The sequence below is a fragment of the Ovis canadensis genome, chromosome 2 (assembly GCF_042477335.2).
Source record: "Ovis canadensis isolate MfBH-ARS-UI-01 breed Bighorn chromosome 2, ARS-UI_OviCan_v2, whole genome shotgun sequence".
Taxonomy (NCBI): Eukaryota; Metazoa; Chordata; class Mammalia; order Artiodactyla; family Bovidae; genus Ovis; species Ovis canadensis.
The window spans coordinates 141,662,326-141,681,252 of NC_091246.1; the positions used below are offsets into that span (position 1 = coordinate 141,662,326).

Genomic DNA, 18,927 nt, shown 5'->3' on the forward strand with positions numbered 1-18,927 from the left:
GGAAACAGTGGAAACAGTGTCAGACTTTATTTTTTGGGGCTCCAAAATCACTGCAGATGGTGACTGCAGCCATGAAATTAAAACACGCTTACTCCTTGGAAGGAAAGTTATGACCAACCTAGATAACATATTAAAAAGCAGAGACATTACTTTGTCAACAGAGGTCTGTCTAGTCAAGGCTGTGGTTTTTCCAGTGGTCATGTATGGATGAGAGAGTTGGACTGTGAAGAAAGCTGAGGGCCAAGGAATTGATGCTTTTGAACTGTGGTGTTGGAGAAGACTCTTGAGAGTCCCTTGGACTGCAAGGTAATCCAACCAGTCCATCCTAAAGGAGATCAGTCCTGGATGTTCATTGGAAGGACTGATGCTGAAGCTGAAACTCTAGTACTTTGGCCACCTGATGTGAAGAGCTGGCTCATTTGAAAAGACCCTGATGCTGGGAGAGATTGAGGGCAGGTGGAGAAGGGGACGACAGAGGATGAGATGGCTGGATGGCATCACCGAATCGATGGACATGGGTCTGGGTGGACTCTGGGAGTTGGTGATAGACAGGGAGGCCTGGTGTGCTGCAGTTCATGGGGTCACAAAGAGTTGGACACAACTGAGCGGCGGAACCGAACTGAAGATCAAGAGACATTTCACACGGGGAACTGTACTTGAGGAACTTCAATGGGCTTCCTCTCTTTGGTCATGTGCTTTCATTTCTCTTGGGTAAATATCTAGAAGTGGGATGATTTGCTCACATAGTAGATGTACGTTTAACTTTGGAAGACTCTTAACTTCCTGGGAAATTTTTCCAAGAATTTGCTTTAGGTAATGAGATCCTGGATCTGAGGCCTGAGCTCAGTGTCATCAAGGGATAAGACTCTGAGGGTCTCAGAGTAGGACAGGGTGCATTTTTAATGTGTGAGAAATGTGAATTATTGGGCCAGAGATTGGACTGTGGTATGATAGATCATATTTCCCCAAAAATAGCTTCAACAGTAATCCTCCTTCCACAGGCTCTACCAGAATTTACTACTCCTCAAAGTTGAAAAGGTTTAGTCACTCTGTCGTGTCTGACTCTTTGTGACCCCATGGACTGTATAGTCCACTCGGCTCTTCTGTCCATGGGAGTCTCCAGGCAAGAATACTGGAGTGAGTTGCCATTTTCTTCCTCAGGGTGTCTTCCTAACACAGGGATCAAACCCAGGTCTCGTGCAATGAAGGCAGATTCTTTACTGTCTGAGCCACCAGGGATGCCCACTCCTCATAAAAAAGAAGAATCTATTTCCCCTTTCCTTGAACCCAGGTGTGCCTTTGTGACTGCCTCAGTTACCAGGGTTTGGTGGAAGGGACACTATGTGATTTCCAAGCTATAAAAGATGATGCAGCTCCTGCCTGATCTCTCAGGACACTTGCCTTTTGAATCCAGTCACTAGATGGGAAGCTCAGGTCACTTGCAATGGTTCAGATGGAGAAGAACAGAGCCTCCAGTACTCCACTCAGACTGAGCTCCTAGCTGACAGTCAGTACCACTTGTCACCATGTGAATGAGCCATCTTGGGATCTGAGCCTCTAGCCATCAATGGAGTCATCCCAGCTGCTCCCACATGGAGCAGACATGAGCCTTCCCAACTGGGTAGTGAAAGTGAAAGTCACTCAATCATATCTAACTCTTTGCGACCCCATGGACTACACAGTCCATGGAATTCTCCAGGCCAGAATACTGGAGTAGTTAGCCTTTCCCTTCTCCAGGGCATCTTCTCAACCCAGGGATCAAACCCAGGTCTCCCACACTGCAGGCAGGTTCTTTACCAACTGAACCACAAGGGAAGCCCAAGAGTACTAGAGTGCATAGCCTATCCCTTCTCCAGAAGATCTTCCCGACCCAGGAATCAAACCAGGGCCTCCTGCATTGCAAGCAGATTCTTTACCAACTGAGCTATCAGGGAAGCCCTCAACTGGGTGAAGTCCACAATTGGGCAGCGAAGTCCTGCCCAATTTGCAGAACCTCAAGCAGATTAAATGATTTTATTTAGCTTTATTTGTTGTAAGTCACTGAATTTCCTTTGGGCACTGCTTTTAAATCTTAAATTTTTTATTCAGAAAGAATTGATATATAATAAGCTATATATATTTAAAGTGTCCAATTTGACAAGTTTTGACATATTGTACCATTGTATACCTGAACCACTGTATACCTGTAAAGCCCTCAGGCTTTATCTACAATTAGATAATGAACATATCTGTTACTCCTAAAAGAAGGTTTTTTCTTTTTTTGTGCTCCTCCATAGTCTCTCCCTCTGGTCTCCCATCCCAACCAACCAAACACTGATCAGCTTCCTGTTACTTTAGACTTGTTTACATTTTCTAGAATTTTAAAATGGACTCATATAATATGTATTGTTTTTTGTCTGTCTTCAGTCACTCAGCATTATTATTTCGAAACTCATTCATGTTATTGGGTGTACTAAGAGTTGATGCCTTTTTATTTTTATTACTCAAATAGTAATATATTATACGAATCTACCACAAATTCTTTATCCATTCACATGTGGTAGGATGTTTTCATTGTTTCCAGTTTTTACTGATTAAAAGCTAAAGCTGCTATGAACATTTATAGTTCTTTGCATTGCTTATGCTTTCATTTCTCTGGAGTAAGTAGGTGGGAATAGAATGGCTGGATGGTAGTGTATGTTTAATATGTTAAGGAGCTACCAAATGTTTTCCACTGCTTTTCAAAGAGGTTATACCATTTTATTCCCACTAGCCATGAGAAAATAAGAATTCTAATTGCTCTAATTCTGTGTCAAAACTTAGTATAGTCAGTTTTAAATTTTTAGGTATTTCAGTATTTATGTAATCTAATCCACTAAGTTTTGGAGTGATTTGTTATGTAGCAATAAATAGCAGGTGGCTCAGTGTTAAACAATCCCCCTGCCAATGCAGGAGACTTGGCTTGCTTCCCTGGGTCGGGAATATCCCTGGGGGAAGGAAATGGTAACCCACTTCAGTATTCTTGCTATAATCCATGGACAGAAGAGCCTGGTGGGCTACAGTCCCAGGGGTCACAAAGAGTTGGACACGACTGAGCAACTAAAAAACAAACCAAAAAAACAATAAATAACTGGCATGGGATGGAAAAACCACTCCCCCAAGTTGAATATAAATGTAAACTATTTTTAAGTGCATAAAAACTGTATTTGTTGATGTCCTTTCATATCTAGAAGCATTAAAACGTGTAACTGAGGAAAAGAGCTTTGTGCCCAAAATTCAAATATTTTATTATGCTATTAAAAAGTGTTACAGGCGGCGGTAGTGAGACCAGAGCTGCGCTCCAGCCCCCTTTTCCCTCCATGGTTTCTCTCCGCTCCCGCGAGTAACTTGGCTCCGGGGGCTCCGCTCGCCTGCCCGCACGCCGCCCGCCACCCAGGACCGCGCCGTCGGCCTGTGCCTCGAGCAGACCCCTTCCGACGGCCCTCGCTGCGCAGGCTGGGACGCCTCTCCCCCCTCCGCCCCCGCCGCGGAAAGTTAAGTTTGAAGAGGGGGGAAGAGAGAGAAACATGGACATGAAGAGGAGGATCCACCTGGAGCTGAGGAACCGGACCCCGGCAGCTGTTCGAGAACTTGTCCTGGACAATTGCAAATCAAATGATGGGAAAATTGAGGGCTTAACAGCTGAATTTGTGAACTTAGAGTTCCTCAGTTTAATAAATGTAGGCTTGATTTCAGTTTCAAATCTTCCCAAACTACCTAAATTGAAAAAGCTTGAGCTCAGTGACAATAGAATCTGTGGAGGTCTGGATATGTTAGCAGAAAAACTTCCAAATCTTACACATCTAAACTTAAGTGGAAATAAACTGAAAGATATCAGCACCCTGGAACCTTTGAAAAAGTTGGAATGTCTAAAGAGCCTGGATCTGTTTAACTGTGGGGTTACTAACCTGAATGACTACCGAGAGAGTGTCTTCAAGCTCCTGCCCCAGCTGACCTATCTGGATGGCTATGACCGAGAGGGTCGTGAAGCCCCAGATTCAGATGCCGAGGTGGATGGTGTGGATGAAGAAGAGGATGATGAAGAAGGAGAAGATGAGGATAAGGAGGAGGATGAAGATGGTGAGGAAGAAGAGTTTGATGATGAAGAGGATGATGATGAAGACGAAGATGTAGAAGGGGGGAGGATGAAGATGAAGTCAGTGGGGAGGAAGAAGAATTTGGACATGATGGAGAAGTTGATGAAGATGATGAAGATGAGGATGAGGACGAAGATGAAGATGAAGAAGAGGAAGAAAGCGGGAAAGGTGAAAAGAGGAAGAGAGAAACAGATGATGAAGGAGAAGATGATTAATAAGACCCCAATAACCTGCAAAAAAAAGAACTGTTCAGTATCGGTTGGACTGCTGACATGGATTTGGTAGCTTTTTTTTTTTTTTTTTTTAAGAAAAATAAAAGGGTAGCTGTGATACAAACCCCAGGACACCCACCCACCCAAAGAGCCAAAGAATAGTTCCTGTGACATTCCACCTTCCTCCATTTAGTCCCTCTTGGAAATCCACCACCAAGCTTGGGGACTTCACCCCAACAAAATTGTAAGCGTTGTTAGGTTTTTGTGTAAGACTTGCTGTAGCGTGTGTAGCTGTGATTGGTGAGGCAACTGTCCGTGGCTACCAGTTACACCAAGATTGTAACAGCATTTTTACTTTCTGTACAACAAAGAAGCTTTGTAAATAAAATCTTAACATTTTGGGTCTGAAAAAAAAAAAAAAAAAAAGAAAAAAGAAAAAAAAATAAAAAGTGTTACAGAGTTTATACGCTTAATCATTAACGGGTCATTGAAAGTTTTGAGATATAGCAAGATGTTAGAATGATGACATCAATTAACTTTCAAACATTGTCAGTTCAGTTCAGTTCAGTGGCTCAATTATGTCTGACACTTTGCGACCCCGTGGACTGCAGCATGCCAGGCCTCCCTGCCCATCACCAACTCCCGGAGTTTACTCAAACTCATGTCCATTGAGCCACTGATGCTGTCCAACCATCTCATCCTCTCTTGTCCCCTTCTCCTCCCGCCTTCAATCTTTCCCAGCATCAGGGTCTTTTCCCAGCATCAGTTCTTCACATCAGGTGGCCAAAGTACTAGAGTTTCAGCTTCAGCAACAGTCCTTCCAATGAATATTCAGGACTGATTTCTTTTAGGATGGACTGGTTGGATCTCCTTGCTGTCCAAAGGACTCTCAAGGGTCTTCTCCAACACCACAGTTCAAAAGCATCAATTCTTCGGTGCTCAGCTTTTTTTATAGTCCAACTCTCACATCCATACATGACTATTGGAAAAACCTATAGCTTTGACTAGATGGACCTTTGTTGACAAAGCAATGTCCCTGTTTTTAAATATGCTATCTAGGTTGGTCATAGCTTTTCTTCCAAGGAGCAAGTGTCTTTTCATTTTATGGCTTCAATCACCATCTGCAGTGATTTTGGAGCCCAAGAAAATAAAGTCTGTCACTGTTTCCACTGTTTCCCCATCTATTTGCCATGAAGTGATGGGACCAGATGCCATGATCTTAGTTTTCTGAATGTTGAGTTTTAAGCCAACTTCTTCACTCTCCTCTTTCACTTTCATCAAGAGGCTCTTTAGTTCTTCTTTGCTTTCTGCCATAAGGGTGGTGTCATCTGCATATCTGAGGTTATTGATATTTGTCCCAGCAATCTTGATTCCAGCTTGTGCTTCATCCAGCCCACATTTCACTTGCTGTTCTCTGCATAGAAGTGAAATAAGCAGGGTGAAATATATAGCCTTGATGTACTCTTTTCCCAATTTGGAACCAGTCTGTTGTTCCATGTCCAGTTCTAACTGTTCTTCCTGAACTGCATACAGATTTCTCAGGAGGCAGGTCAGGTGGTCTTGTATTCCCATCTCTCTCAGAATTTTCCACAATTTGTTGTGACCCACACAGTCAGAGGTTTTGGCATAGTCAATAAAGCAGAAGTGGATGTTTTTCTGTAACTCTGTCACTTTTTCAATGATCCAGCAGACGTTGGCAATTTGATCTCTGGTTCCTCTGCCTTTTCTAAATCCAGCTTGAACATCTGGAAGTTCATGGTTCACATATTGCTAAAGCCTGGCTTGGAGAATTTTGAGCATTACTTTGCTAGCGTGTGAGATGAGTACAATTGTACAGTTGTTTGAGCATTCTTTGGAATTGCCTTTCTTTGGGACTGGAATGAAAACTGACCTTTTCCAGTCTTGTGGCCACTGCTGAGTTTTCCAAATTTGCTGACATATTGAATGTAGCACTTTCCCAGCATCACCTTTTAGGATTTGAACTGGAATTCCGTCACCTCCATTAGCTTTGTTGTGATGCTTCCTATGGCCCTCTTGACTTCGCATTCCAGGATGTGTGGCTCGAGCTGAGTGATCACACCATTATGGTTATTGGGGTCATGAAAATCTTTTTTGTAGAGTTCTTCTGTGTATTCTTGCCACCTCTTCCTAATAGCTTCTGCTTCTGTTAGGTCCATACCATTTCTGTCCTTTATTGAGCCCATCTTTGCATGAGATGTTCCCTTGGTATCTCTAATTTTCTTGACGAGATCTCTAGTCTTTCTCATTCTATTATTTTCATCTATTTCTTTTCATTGATCACTGAGGAAGGCTTTCTTATCTCTCCTTGCTATTCTTTGGAACTCTGCATTCAAATGGGTATATCTTTCCTTTTCTCCTTTGCCTTTCACTTCTCTTCTTTTCTCAGTTGTTTGTATGGCCTCCTCAGACAACCGTTTTGCCTTTTTGCATATCTTTTTCTTGGGGATGGCCTTGATCCCTGCCTCTTGTACAATGTCATGAACCTCCATCCATAGTTCTTCAGGCACTCTATCAGATCTAATGCCTTGACTCTATTTCTCACTTCCACTGTATAATCATAAGGGATTTGGCAAACACCCTCTTCCAACAACACAAGGAAAAACTCTACACATGGACATCACCAGCTGGTCGATATCAAAATAGATTGATTATATTCTTTACAGCCAAAGATGGAGAAGCTTTATACAGTCAACAAAAACAAGACTGGGATCTGACTGTGGCTCAGATCATGAACTCCTTATTGTCAAATTCAAACATTGTAGTCAACAAAAAAGGAAGCCTGGTGTATGAAATAAGTAGTTCATTGGTTTTGATCCCCTTCTCTTAGTCTTCTTCAAATGATATTCCCCGCTAGGTATTTTTGAGAGTCCCCATGGGGTGTCTTTACATGTGTTGTATAGCTAGTCTGGGCAGGTGATGGGTTCTCCCTCCATTGGCTGTCTCCAGGCAATGAGTCACCAATGCAATGGGAATATCATGTTCTTCTAGAATACTAAAGTGCTTGGTATTGAGGTGTCTAGATGGAAGGAAACCTTTTTTTCCTTGTGCTTGCTGTGGGAGGGATCCCCAAGCATAGTTGCCTGTGCTACACATGCTTGTAAATTTTCCCTTTGGCATTCTTTATTAACATCTCACATGCTCTTCTGCCCTCTGCCTTCTTAGGACCCAACCATGAGTCAAGCGTGGGGCAAGAGTAGGAGACAGCTCCAACTAACAACAGACACAGAGCTGCGGTCATTCTCACATACCTCCTTCTCTGTCATGGGGTCAGGCTCAATCTGCCTGGATCCTTCTCGAAGGATGAGGTATTACCCAAAATGTTCCCCTTCTCACTTTTAAGACAAAAACATGTCAGGTAGGGTTGCCCCAGCTATTTGTCAAATACGCCCAGACATGTTTGACTCTCAGCAGGTTCTTAACCACAGATTGAACTGATACAACCTCCTCCCCAACCTGGTGATGAATCAGAGTGACTCTACTGCACTTTTGCAATCTCTGTTCAATTGGCTGTTCAATGCTCTTGTTTTGTGATAGATTTTTAAATTGATGTTTAGCTTAACTTTCTTGTTTCCTCAGAGTAGACCATCCCAAACAACTTCCTCTCTCTCTGCCCCAAACGCTTTTCTCCCATGGTTTTTTGTTTCTCTTACTTTCTCTTCATTTGGATGGTTTTCTTGTCCTTTCCACATTTTAGCAGCACTCGATAAAAATGTGAATGTGCTGAGATGCTAAGTAAACGCCATTTGAACAAATAAAAATCATGGCTTCTACATATGTTTTCCTCTCTCAATTCTGCTGCTTAAATTGAAAATGTAAACATCTTGATCAGAAACTTTTCAGTTGGTTATCTTTAGCCCTTCATGATTAAAACTGTAAGCTCAACATGCTTTCTCAAGTGCCCTTGGAAAGAGAGCTACTCTATTATGTCTCTCTCACGGTACCCCCCTCCCCAACCCTCCACACATTAGGCGAACAAAAGCCTGAATGGATAGGGTTTGCACCCGGATTTCAGGAGGCTGTGATTATGTCTCTGAAATTTGAAAAAAGAATCCCACATTTGACAGAAATTGTTAAGAGTCTACAATTAACAAATAGATCTGGCATTAGTGTTTTTCTAATCAAAATCTATTGTTCTGCCGATGCGCACGGCTGTTGTGTTAACTGACAGTGGTTGCCCTTCCAGGAGGCCTGCGGAGAGCTCGGTGCACAGGAGAGGTAAGTGTGCTTTCACGCTCATGTCCCAGTCTGTCAGATCCTTCCAGAACCGCACAATTCATCTCCTGCCCTCTAGAATAATGGTACCAATTTGTCCCTCATGTTGAGCGATGACCCTTTCTTTCCTGAAGTCTTTAAAGGAAAGAGAGAAAAAAAAAAAAGATTATTAAGTTCTCATTGAACTAGAAAAACAAAACAAATCAGAAGTCTGCTCCACTGGAGCCAGAAGGCCCCTTGTGGGTGGTGTTCCCAGCAGAGGTAGCAAAGTTTGCCATTTCCAGTTCAATCCACGACAATCATGGCAGACAATAGAATACCGTGGAAGTCTTCAGCAAGGTGGAGGATTAATCTAATAACATCACTCGTTTAATGAAATAGTGACTTCAGATGTTCTTTTATGAAAATGTGGCAATGACAAAGTTTATGAATGGAAAGGCCTTAATAAGCCAGTAACCTCCCTAACATTTTAAAAAGCATTGATTCAAATGCAGTAACCACTGCAGATGAAAAAGTCAAAGGGGAAATCCTCAGCTGTTTTGTTTAAATAAAACTTGCAAAAAAAAAAAAAAAACCAGGTCATCTTGTGGGTCATCTGTACATTAATTTTTATTTTCTGGGACAGCCTGAGTAGCGAATATGTCGGAATTAAAAAAAAAAACTGGGGACTTCCCGGGTGGTTCAGTAGCTAAGACTCTGTGTTCCCAACGCAAGGAGTGCAAGTTTGATCCCTGGTAGGGGAACTAAAAAATCCGCAACTGAAAATCTCACAGACTGCAACGAAGATGGCAGATCTTGAGTGCCACAACTAAGACTCGGCACAGTCAAAATAAATAAATAAATTTTATTTTTTAAAGAAAGCATTTTATTTTAAAAATAGGAATCTTAAAATATGCATCTATCTTCCAAACCTCCATTTGACCATGTGGCAGTCATGTCAGAGTTCCCCCCGACGTCTTTCCGAAAAGATGATTTTGAGGGTTTGCATCACCAGAGGGTCCTTGGCTGCTTTTTTCCCTTCTTTGTCATCACCCACGACTGTCAGTTGTTGTGAGTTGCCCCTGGGTCACCCTCATTTGTACCCACGATGGCACCTTCACACCTAGGAGGCTTTCTAGACTCCTTTGGGGACCCTCCCTCTGGCACACAGAAAGTCATCCACTGCTCACACCATGCTCAGGGCAGCTCCCCCAAGTCCATCTGCCTAGCCAGGCTGCCCCACCATTTCTGTTCTCCTTCTCCCACCCCATGATGCCCTTGGGGGCGGGCAACTTGGAGTCTCACTACTGCTGAAGGCTCCATTTTGGAATGAATGGGACCCAGGTCCTACCTGCTCCAGGTCCAACTCTAAATTCTTATGGTTTCTATTCTTCTACTCTTTCCCTGGGGCTCAGCCTAGTGAATGGTAAGTTAGAAGGGAACAGCAGACTTAATTCTCTTGAGGTGTGTGTTCCCAGGAGAGCACAGGGCCTTCTTCTACATCCTTACACATTCACCAAGTTCAGAGTCATCTCAGCAATGAGGTTCTATGAAGCAAAACCCAAGGCTTTTGAAACTCAGTAGCCTTTTCTCTCCTTGCTCCTCAGTCTCCAAGACAACAAATGGTCTAGGCCGAATAAGGGCAAGATAGGATACAAGAGGGGGTTCATATCTCACGGTATCATCGCACCTCAGAAGGACACGGTGTCTGTTGTTCCTGCCATTATATCAGAATTCATTCCCTGAGATTTTGGAATTGGCATTGTGAACATGCCTCTCCTGGGGCTGGCCTTTCAAATGAAAGAAATATCAAAATTCCTGAAAGAGAAAACTCAGGAACCTTTTAAGCATACATTTTTGAAAGGAAACTAGATCACATAGCCACCTTCATTTTCACTGTCTGAAGTGTGGTATGGCCGTATCCCACCATGTGGATGAGTGGCAGATAAAGCTGGTAGAAGAGGACAGAACATGCTACCTACGGAGCTGACGACACACCCCCTCCTGGCTCCAGGCCCAAGAACAGCTGCATGCCAATTCCCTGACTTAAATGAAGAAGGAGCAGCAGGAGAGGGAGAAGAAGGTGTTTGTCTATTTGCAATGGTTTTTGAAGGATGAATAGGAGTTCACCAGACAGACATGGGAAGGAAAGACATAGAGCAAAGCAGCCCTGCCCCTAATGTTTCACCACAGGGCTCAAAACAGGAGTACAAAGAGAGGCCCCAGTGCTATATATTTTAATACTTAAAAGTTATAAATCAAGCTCTTCAACCCTTTGCAAGCCCAAGACTATACAGTCCATGGAATTTTCCAGGTCAGAATACTGAAGTGGGTAGCCTTTCCCTTCTCCAGGGGATCTTCCTGACCCAGGAATCAAACCAGTGTCTCCTTCATTGCAGGTGGATATTCTACCAGCTGAGCTACCAGGAAATCCCCCATAAATCAAGCTGCTGCTGCTGCTTCTAAGTCACTTCAGTCGTGTCTAACTCTGTGCGACCCCATAGACGGCAGCCCACCAGACTCCCCCGTCCCTGGGATTCTCAAGGCAAGAACACTGGAGTGGGTTGCCATTTCTTTCTCCAATGCATGAAAGTGAAAAGTGAAAGTGAAGTCGCTCGGTCGTGTCCGACTCTTAGCGACCCCATGGACTGCAGCCTACCAGGCTCCTCCATCCATGGGATTTTCCAGGCAAGAGTACTGGAGTGGCGTGCCATTGCCTTCTCCATAAATCAAGCTAATAAGCTGTTAAAGAAAATATAATCCACTCAATTTATGATTACTGGGAAGACCAAGTTCAAATTTTGAATTCTAGCCCCCTGAGGGCATGGGGTGAGCTCATCCCCATGTCCTGGTGCTCCTTCCTAGGAGCCTCTTTCCTTCTTTTCCTGTCTTCCAGCTCTATCCTGTGACAAGGTCTTTGTGTGCCATGTGTGGACACTTTGGTTTTACCCTAGCCCTTCTTCAAGCAGTGCCTCATAGCCGCCCTCCCATTAGGAGTGGTCAGGCTGATGGTATGGGCTGCCCTCTGGAGGAGGCACATGGGAAGAGATCCACAGTAGCCCTAGAAAGAGGCTTGGGTCCTTTGGACAGCCAACTTGGGAGCCCTGGGCACCAGGAGTGTGATCTAGAAGGGAAAGTGTGACGTCTGAGCAGGCATATAATCCACAGACTGCCTTCCTGGTGGAGGAGAGGGTCAGAGCAAGAGCCTCCTAAAACACAGGAACCTAGACAGGTTTCTCTTGCACAGCCGAAGGACAATTTTGCCCCCAAAAAACCAACCAAAAAAAAAAAAAAAAAACTTGACTGAAGTTGTCAAAGAACATGGTGGCTAGGAGAAATGTTAAGAAATTCAATGTAGCCCAAACATGGATTATTTGTAGTAAGGGGCAGGAGATAAAAGTAGGGCAAGAACCAAGAGGGGAGGGATGGGGATGGTGGGAGGCAGGCTCAAGAGAGAATGAATTTTTGTGTACTTATAGCTGATTCATTTTGTTGTGTACAGCAGAAAGTAACACAATATTGTAAAACAATTATACTCCAATTAAAAAAAAATAGGATAAGATAGTAAAGGGCATGGTGGGTAGTATGGACTTTGTGGTGGGCAAGGGATATTTTTAAGCATGAGAATTTTGTTAATTATTTATTTTATTTGTATTTTCTTCTTTTAACTGCACTGTGCTACACGTGGGATCTTAGTTTCTCTATCAGGGATTGAACCTGAGCCCTTTGCATTGTAAGCTCCGAGTCCTAACCGCTGGACCACCAGGGGAGTCCCGTGCTAAGTATTTCTTAGGAGGAAAAGACCAGAGACAAATGGAATCAGGACAGTGGGAAGAACTTGAAGGTTACTGTGACTTTTGGAAGTCAGAGAAGGTCTGACTGCCTGAACTGAGGAATAAGTGGGAAAGAGCAAATTCAGGAAACATTTCTGGAGTATAATTGACAAGGTTTTGTAAGAACCCAGCTTGGGGCTTCCTTGGTGGCTCAGATGGTGAAGCATTTGTCTGCATTGTGGGAGACCTGGGTTCCATCCCTGGGTTGAGAAGATCCCCTGGAGAAGGGAATGGCAACCCACTCCAATATTCTTGCCTGGAGAATTTCATGGCCAGAGGAGCTTGGTGAGCTATTGTCCATGGGGTTGCAAAGAGTCAGATATGGCTGAGTAACTAACACTTTCACTTTGACAGCTTGAAAGGCTCTTGTGCTCACAGTACATTGCCCTGTAAAGTCACATGTTGGACATGCTCAGTTTGAGGCTCTATGATCCTGACTCCAACTATCATGTGATTGAGGATGACAATAGAAATTACAGCCACAGAGCTTTGAAATCTGTATCCCGCATGTAAATCTAGGGAAAAAGTGGTATGGGAGCATTTTGGGGAATTTCTTATAAAAGAAGTTTGCCTTTTCAACGCCTCCATTTTGTAGGTGCCTGGTTGCCAAGAGGAAGCTTTAGAATAAGCAATTTTGTTTTGAGGTCTGCTTCTGTTATTCATATAAGAAACCCAGGCCTTCCTCTTTGGGTAAATGTAGCTCATGTAGTGGATACGAATTATAATTATTTTTTTGAGCAGCAGTAGTGAATTTAGTGTGGTAGCACATCCTTTGCAGAGATCTTTAAAGGTGAAAATGTCTCCATAGGCATCTTTTTCAGTGTTGGCCCACAACTCTGATATTTTGAGAGAGGCTGCAAGCAGTTGAGGTTTGTCAGCTCTTTCGATGTCCTCACAAAGAGTAAGATGACTGAAAATTTCCTGCGTTGTATATAATTTGTGAAACCAAAGCCTGGACTAGAACTGGATTCCCAAGAACGTAAGGTTAGAAATTTCAAATTTAACAAGCCATTGTAAATCGACCATTGAGAAGTGGACATTCTACATATTCTAGCTAGTGCTCTGAATTGCTCATTTTTCAAGGGGTTTATTTCCCCCAATAACATTTTCTTGGTTTTTTTTTTCTTACCTTTCTGCTTGTAGCAATAAGATGGCATGTTGTTATTTTTCAAGTTGCAGGGATTAATGCTCATTTTCTGGTTAATTAAAATCTTTTAAATAAAAACACTCCAAGTTCAGAGCATTATTGTACTCATTACCATTTCTGCAGTATCTTTGCAGCTCAGCTATTATGCCAGGCTGCAGTAATTTCAATACAGCCCTTTTATTGTTTGTCTTTATTGAAGACTTTGTGCTCATTGCTGGATTGTCTCCTGACAGCCCAGAACACTCCCCCAGACTCTCCTCCTGCACTCTGTGAAACCTATTTTGCATTTGCAAGTGTTTGGGCCTTCCAGGATCAGATAAGTGACTGTATTCAAGGAGAATTAAAAATTTGGAGGGGGTGGTTGTATAATCTCTTAACATAGAAACTCCACTTGGTCTTTAAATATCCCTCCATATGTCATTTTTTTAGTGTGAAAAGCCTTATTGGATTAGAATTGTCTTAATTCTAGGGTGAAAAAGAATGGTAAAAATAGTTATACTCAGAATGCATCAATGATATTTATGTATTCATCTTAAAAATACAATATACTATGAGTTTGAGATATTTACTACTTACTTTTGGAGATGTTCCCCCAGTGGCCTGTGCCTGCTTCATCATATATTGAGGGAGCTTTTGCTCTGCAAACACTCATTGTTTGCTGATGGAAGTTCCTACTCCTCTCATCTCTGTCCATTTTCTGCTGGACAGAGCACCTCTCTATCGTATTTAATAGGCTGTTACTGTCTCGCAGGGCACTTTTCTAGGCCTGTTCAGTGTGAGTGGGAGGATTCACTTTGACCTGCTTGTAGCCCACTCCAACTTTGGTGACTTGCGGAAGTAGCTTACACTAGACAGAAAAACCATTTTATGCTCAGATTATTCTTAGCAAGAGGCTACATCTACTTTTGAAGAAAAATGAATTTAGAGTATCTCTATGGGTTTGCTAATAGCAAATAGCTTGAAATATACACACACACACACACACACACACACACACAAAATGTGTAGTAGATTTGAAGTGGGGCAGGTCACCTGCCCTTGAATTTGTATTCTGCCTCTCAATGGCTGAAGAGGGGCTCCTACACAGATACTTTCTGTGGGATTGTACTCGAACCTGAAGGCCCTCCACCTACATGCCTGCAAGTATGCTGCTGGCCAGGGCTTCCAGGGGCTCTGCTGACTCCTGAAGGCCCCTCTCTGGCTCTCCTCCAATCAAGCTGTTGCCTCCATGGAGCGTCTTAGGTGTGACCTGACTGGAAGGCAGGAGATGGTCGTGTTGCTAAGGGAGAATCAGTGGCGGCTTGGCCCATATTTTGACCATCTCTACATTCCTTGATTTCTTTTCATTTGCACACTCTATATCAGACCATTCCCAGACTCTGTCCCTGCTTTAGCTTTTGCTCTGTCTCACTACCCCAAACAGTGAATATATAATCACTGAAAAAAAAAATATCCAGCAAAACTAACACGCCTTTTTCTCATTTCCCCACCTGTGTGGTAGTATTGTTAACACTCATTTCACATCTATTCTGCTAGCATAGATCTCTCTTCATAGAGCGTTTCCCTTGGAATTCTACAGATCCATTTAATGACTCAACAAACACTTATTAACACCTACGGTGTGCCAGGCATTGAGCTGGACCCTGGCCCTGCAACAGGAATTGAAGGGACAGTCCCTGCCCTCCTGGAGGCTGCAGACTGGAACTCAAGTGCAAACGTGAGGACAGCATATGGCTCCGAATCACAGTGAGACTGGGGTAAGGAGTGTGATGTCCCCAGGTAAACTCTGGAAAGAAAGCCCCGCCCTCCCCAGGGCTATCTCCCTGTGAGTGGTGGTACTCCTGGACAGCACGGCCGGAAAGGATGCCTTGGGTGGTGGCTATTTCTATGGGTTGGTGAGAAAATCCTTAGAGCCCTTGGTCACACAATTGTCTGAGAACCTGCTGACCCTATACCACTCATTTAAATTCATGCTCAACTTGGAGTTGCCAATGCTTCAAATATCTCCTGGAGACCATGTAGAAACCTGTGCTCTCCTGAAGCCCTGTGATAGTTGTCATCAAAAGCTGGTTCCCTCTGTCCAAGGGTGAGTTTTATGAGAAAGAGAATAACGCGTAACTAACCACATTTTATTCTTTGACATTCCAATTACATTAACCAAGGCAGGCATTAGAGATCAATTGATGGGCCAGCCCAGTGATGTGAGGGCTGAGAGGGATGGGTCACTGAGGAGATGGCCCTAGGTGTCCGTGGGGTGGTGGCGGGGGCCTCTGAACACACGCTTTCTCCCTGTGAACCTCGGCCCATCGCTTCTAAAGTGCTGTCCCTTCATTACCTTCCTGCTGTTCCTTTCTGGCAAATCTGAGCCTGTCAGTCTCCACCATTGCCTGGGTTGGAAACCCAGTTAACTAGGATTCATCTTGTCAATTCAAATGGCAGTTTCTGTTTGTGAGCAAAATAAATGAGTGAGCTTCCCAACTACTGGGCATTTCCACTGAAGCTCTGTGAGCCCCCTAACTTGGGTTGAATCAATCCATTTCTAACTTAACCAGCCCAGGATCCAATGGATTTTACCTTATCTAGAGCAAACGAGCTGTGCGTTCCTTCTTGATTTTGCAGCTGATTGACTACGGCATGAAGTTTAGCAGATTGTGGATCAAATAAATGAGAACCATAAAATTTCCTCCCCAGGGACTAGGTTTTGATTATTGCATTGACCCTAGAACAAGAAATGTGTCCTCTGAACCAAAAAAAAAAACACCGTCACACAGCAACCCAAGGCCAGATGCTCCTACCCAGGACTGATTCAATTACATTTATTAAAAGTAAAAAGGTAGGGGGAGCACATTTTTGGAGAATTATCACACAGCTAGATGGGAGAGGAATGGACAGTAATATTCCATGCCTAAAAATCTAACGATTCCTGGAAAGTGAGTGTCAATTTGGCACTCTGTCTGGGGTTCAGAAAGAATTCCAGGAATTATGACAGTTATGATAAAACAGTAATGGTGAGGAGATGCTTGTATGCAGAATCCAATTTCTGCTGAAATTTAGAGAGCTTTTTATTTATGTATTTATTTTTGGCTGTGCTGGATCTTTGTTGCTGTGCATGAGTTTTCTCTAGTTGTGGGAGCGGGGGCTACTCCCTAGTTGTGCTGCCCAGGCTTCTCATTGTGGTGGCTTCTTTCGTTGCAGAGCATGGGCTTTAGGCACGCAGGCGTCAGTAGCTGTGGTGCACGGGCTTAGTTACCCTGAAGCATGTGGGATCTTCCTGGACCAGGGATCGAACCCACGTCCCCTGCGTTGGCAGGCAAACTGTTAACCACTGGACCACCAGAGAAGTCCCAAATTTAGTGTTTTTTAAATGGATGAACATCATACCAGAGAGTGGAGACATTAGCAGCCTATCTGTAAATATTTTATCATTTTTTTCTGCTCTGGAAATTTCTGTGTCCCGAGTACCCATTGTGTGCCCAGCTGTGGAAGAGGGAATGTAGTAAAATTAAAAGACTAGGTTTGCATGGAACAGATCTAAGTCAAAAGTCTATTTGCTACCTGCATAGCCCTGGGCAAGTTGCCTTGTCACAATAAACCTATAATAAGGGCAAAGTATCAGCACTTGCTTAAGACAGAGAACTTTGGGAGTCCTTGCCTACCCATGTCCTCCCTTCTCAAGGATCCACCGCCCATGCAGTGCTGGCTTCAGAGGCTCTGGGCTTTGAAGGCTCTACTCTTGGACAGTTCTGCTGTCAGCATCTTAAATTCTTCATGGTTGTTGAACAAGAGCTGCTGTATTTTCACTTAACACTAGCCTCCACATTGTGTGACTGCATAGGCCACTCCAGCTGTGGGTAAGTCACTCAGAACAAATCTGGGGTGCAGCTGCTCTTCCTAACCTGGAGCCGAGAGATACCCAGTCCTCTCCCCTGCAGTTCCCTCTTTGTGCTCAAAGTTGCCTGGGTGGCTTCTGTCCCTCACAGTCACGTGCATGCTGCCCTTGGCTCACGTGGCTGGGCTGTCCAAGAAGACAGTGTGGTGAGCAGTGTTTTGCTCCTGTCTTGGGTGGGACTGAGATGGACATCTGACCCAAGGTGGACCAATAAGAATGTCTCTTGCACATGTTGGGACTGAGGGACTCTGGTTAACCTTTGTCTGAAGACAGAGGGTTGAGGAAGCTCAAAAGCTGGAGGGCAGCCGTCTTCTCTGTACAGGGAAACAAAGAAAGCCTGCTGCCTGTAAAGGCGAAGTGTGGGAATAGGTGAGCAGCAAGAAGCTGAGAGGAGAGAGACTGTGGTCTCACCGAGAGGCAGTGGAGCAGATGTCTGTCTCAGTTCCCAATGATTTTGCCATTTCTTCCTGTTCCTATTAGAAAGGAGCCACATTTCCTGTCCTCAACTTGTAAGATACTTGTCTCTTTCCAACAATTGCTCATGTTAGTTTAAGATATCTTAATAGTCTGTAGCTCACTCAAACCATCTCCTAAGCCCTGATTCACTCCCTCACGGGTTGCAGAGAAGAGCAAATGAGACCAGGTAATGTGGGGCCAGCACTTTTCAAACTTTAAAACCCCTACAACCATGGAGTCCCATTCATTATATAACAGAGCAAGATGGGAAATAGCTACGGACTGGGAAATTCTTTGGTGTTTATTTTAAAATTGCGTGAATCAAGTAGCATTCTTCATCTTCTTCATTTTCTAAGATGGAACTTGTGTCACATAGCAAATGTCACAAAGTCCTGTGTTTAAAGTCATCTAAATGTTCCTGGGGAAGATGCCACATTAATCATATAATTTGGGCTAATATGAATATTTTTATAGGGTTATTAACATTTCAAAGATGTTAGGGCTGTTTTGTAATTTAAAATTAGATTTATGGCTTTCAGGAACACATTAAAAATTAATCTGATTTCTTCTGGTTTGAAACCATGAGGTTGAAATAATTGAAAGCAACAGAAAGAGTTTGTAGTTGGAACAGAAAAGGTAATTAAAAAGATAAGAAATAGTAGGTAAATACTAAAGAACTTGGGAAATATTTATGTAACTGACAAAATGGAAAATCTTGGATTGGGCAAGTAAAGGGAAAACTATGGAAAATGGATGGAAGCATAAAAGTATTGAGAAACAGATACATAGTTGAGGTATGTAGGTCCTAGAATAGTCTGTCTTAGTGTTCTCTTGCTTTCTTAAATGCTTTTAAAAGGTTTATTTATTTATTGGTGGCTGTGCTGGGTCTTTCGTGCAACTTGGGTTTTTCTTTGGGTGCTGAGAGCGAGGGCTACTCTCCGCTTATGGTGCGAGGGCTTCTCATTGCAGAAGCTTCTCTTGTTGCAGAGCCTGGGCTCTGGGACACGTGGGCTTCATTCAGTAGTTGTGGCTCACGGGCTTAGTTGCTCCGTGGCATGAGGAA

General features: G+C 43.5%; 1 pseudogene; it reads left to right on the forward strand.

Annotated features, from left to right (window-relative positions):
* Positions 1–3,296: 3,296 nt before the first annotated feature.
* LOC138432770 (acidic leucine-rich nuclear phosphoprotein 32 family member B pseudogene) lies at positions 3,297–4,776 on the forward strand (annotated as a pseudogene).
* Positions 4,777–18,927: the final 14,151 nt, after the last annotated feature.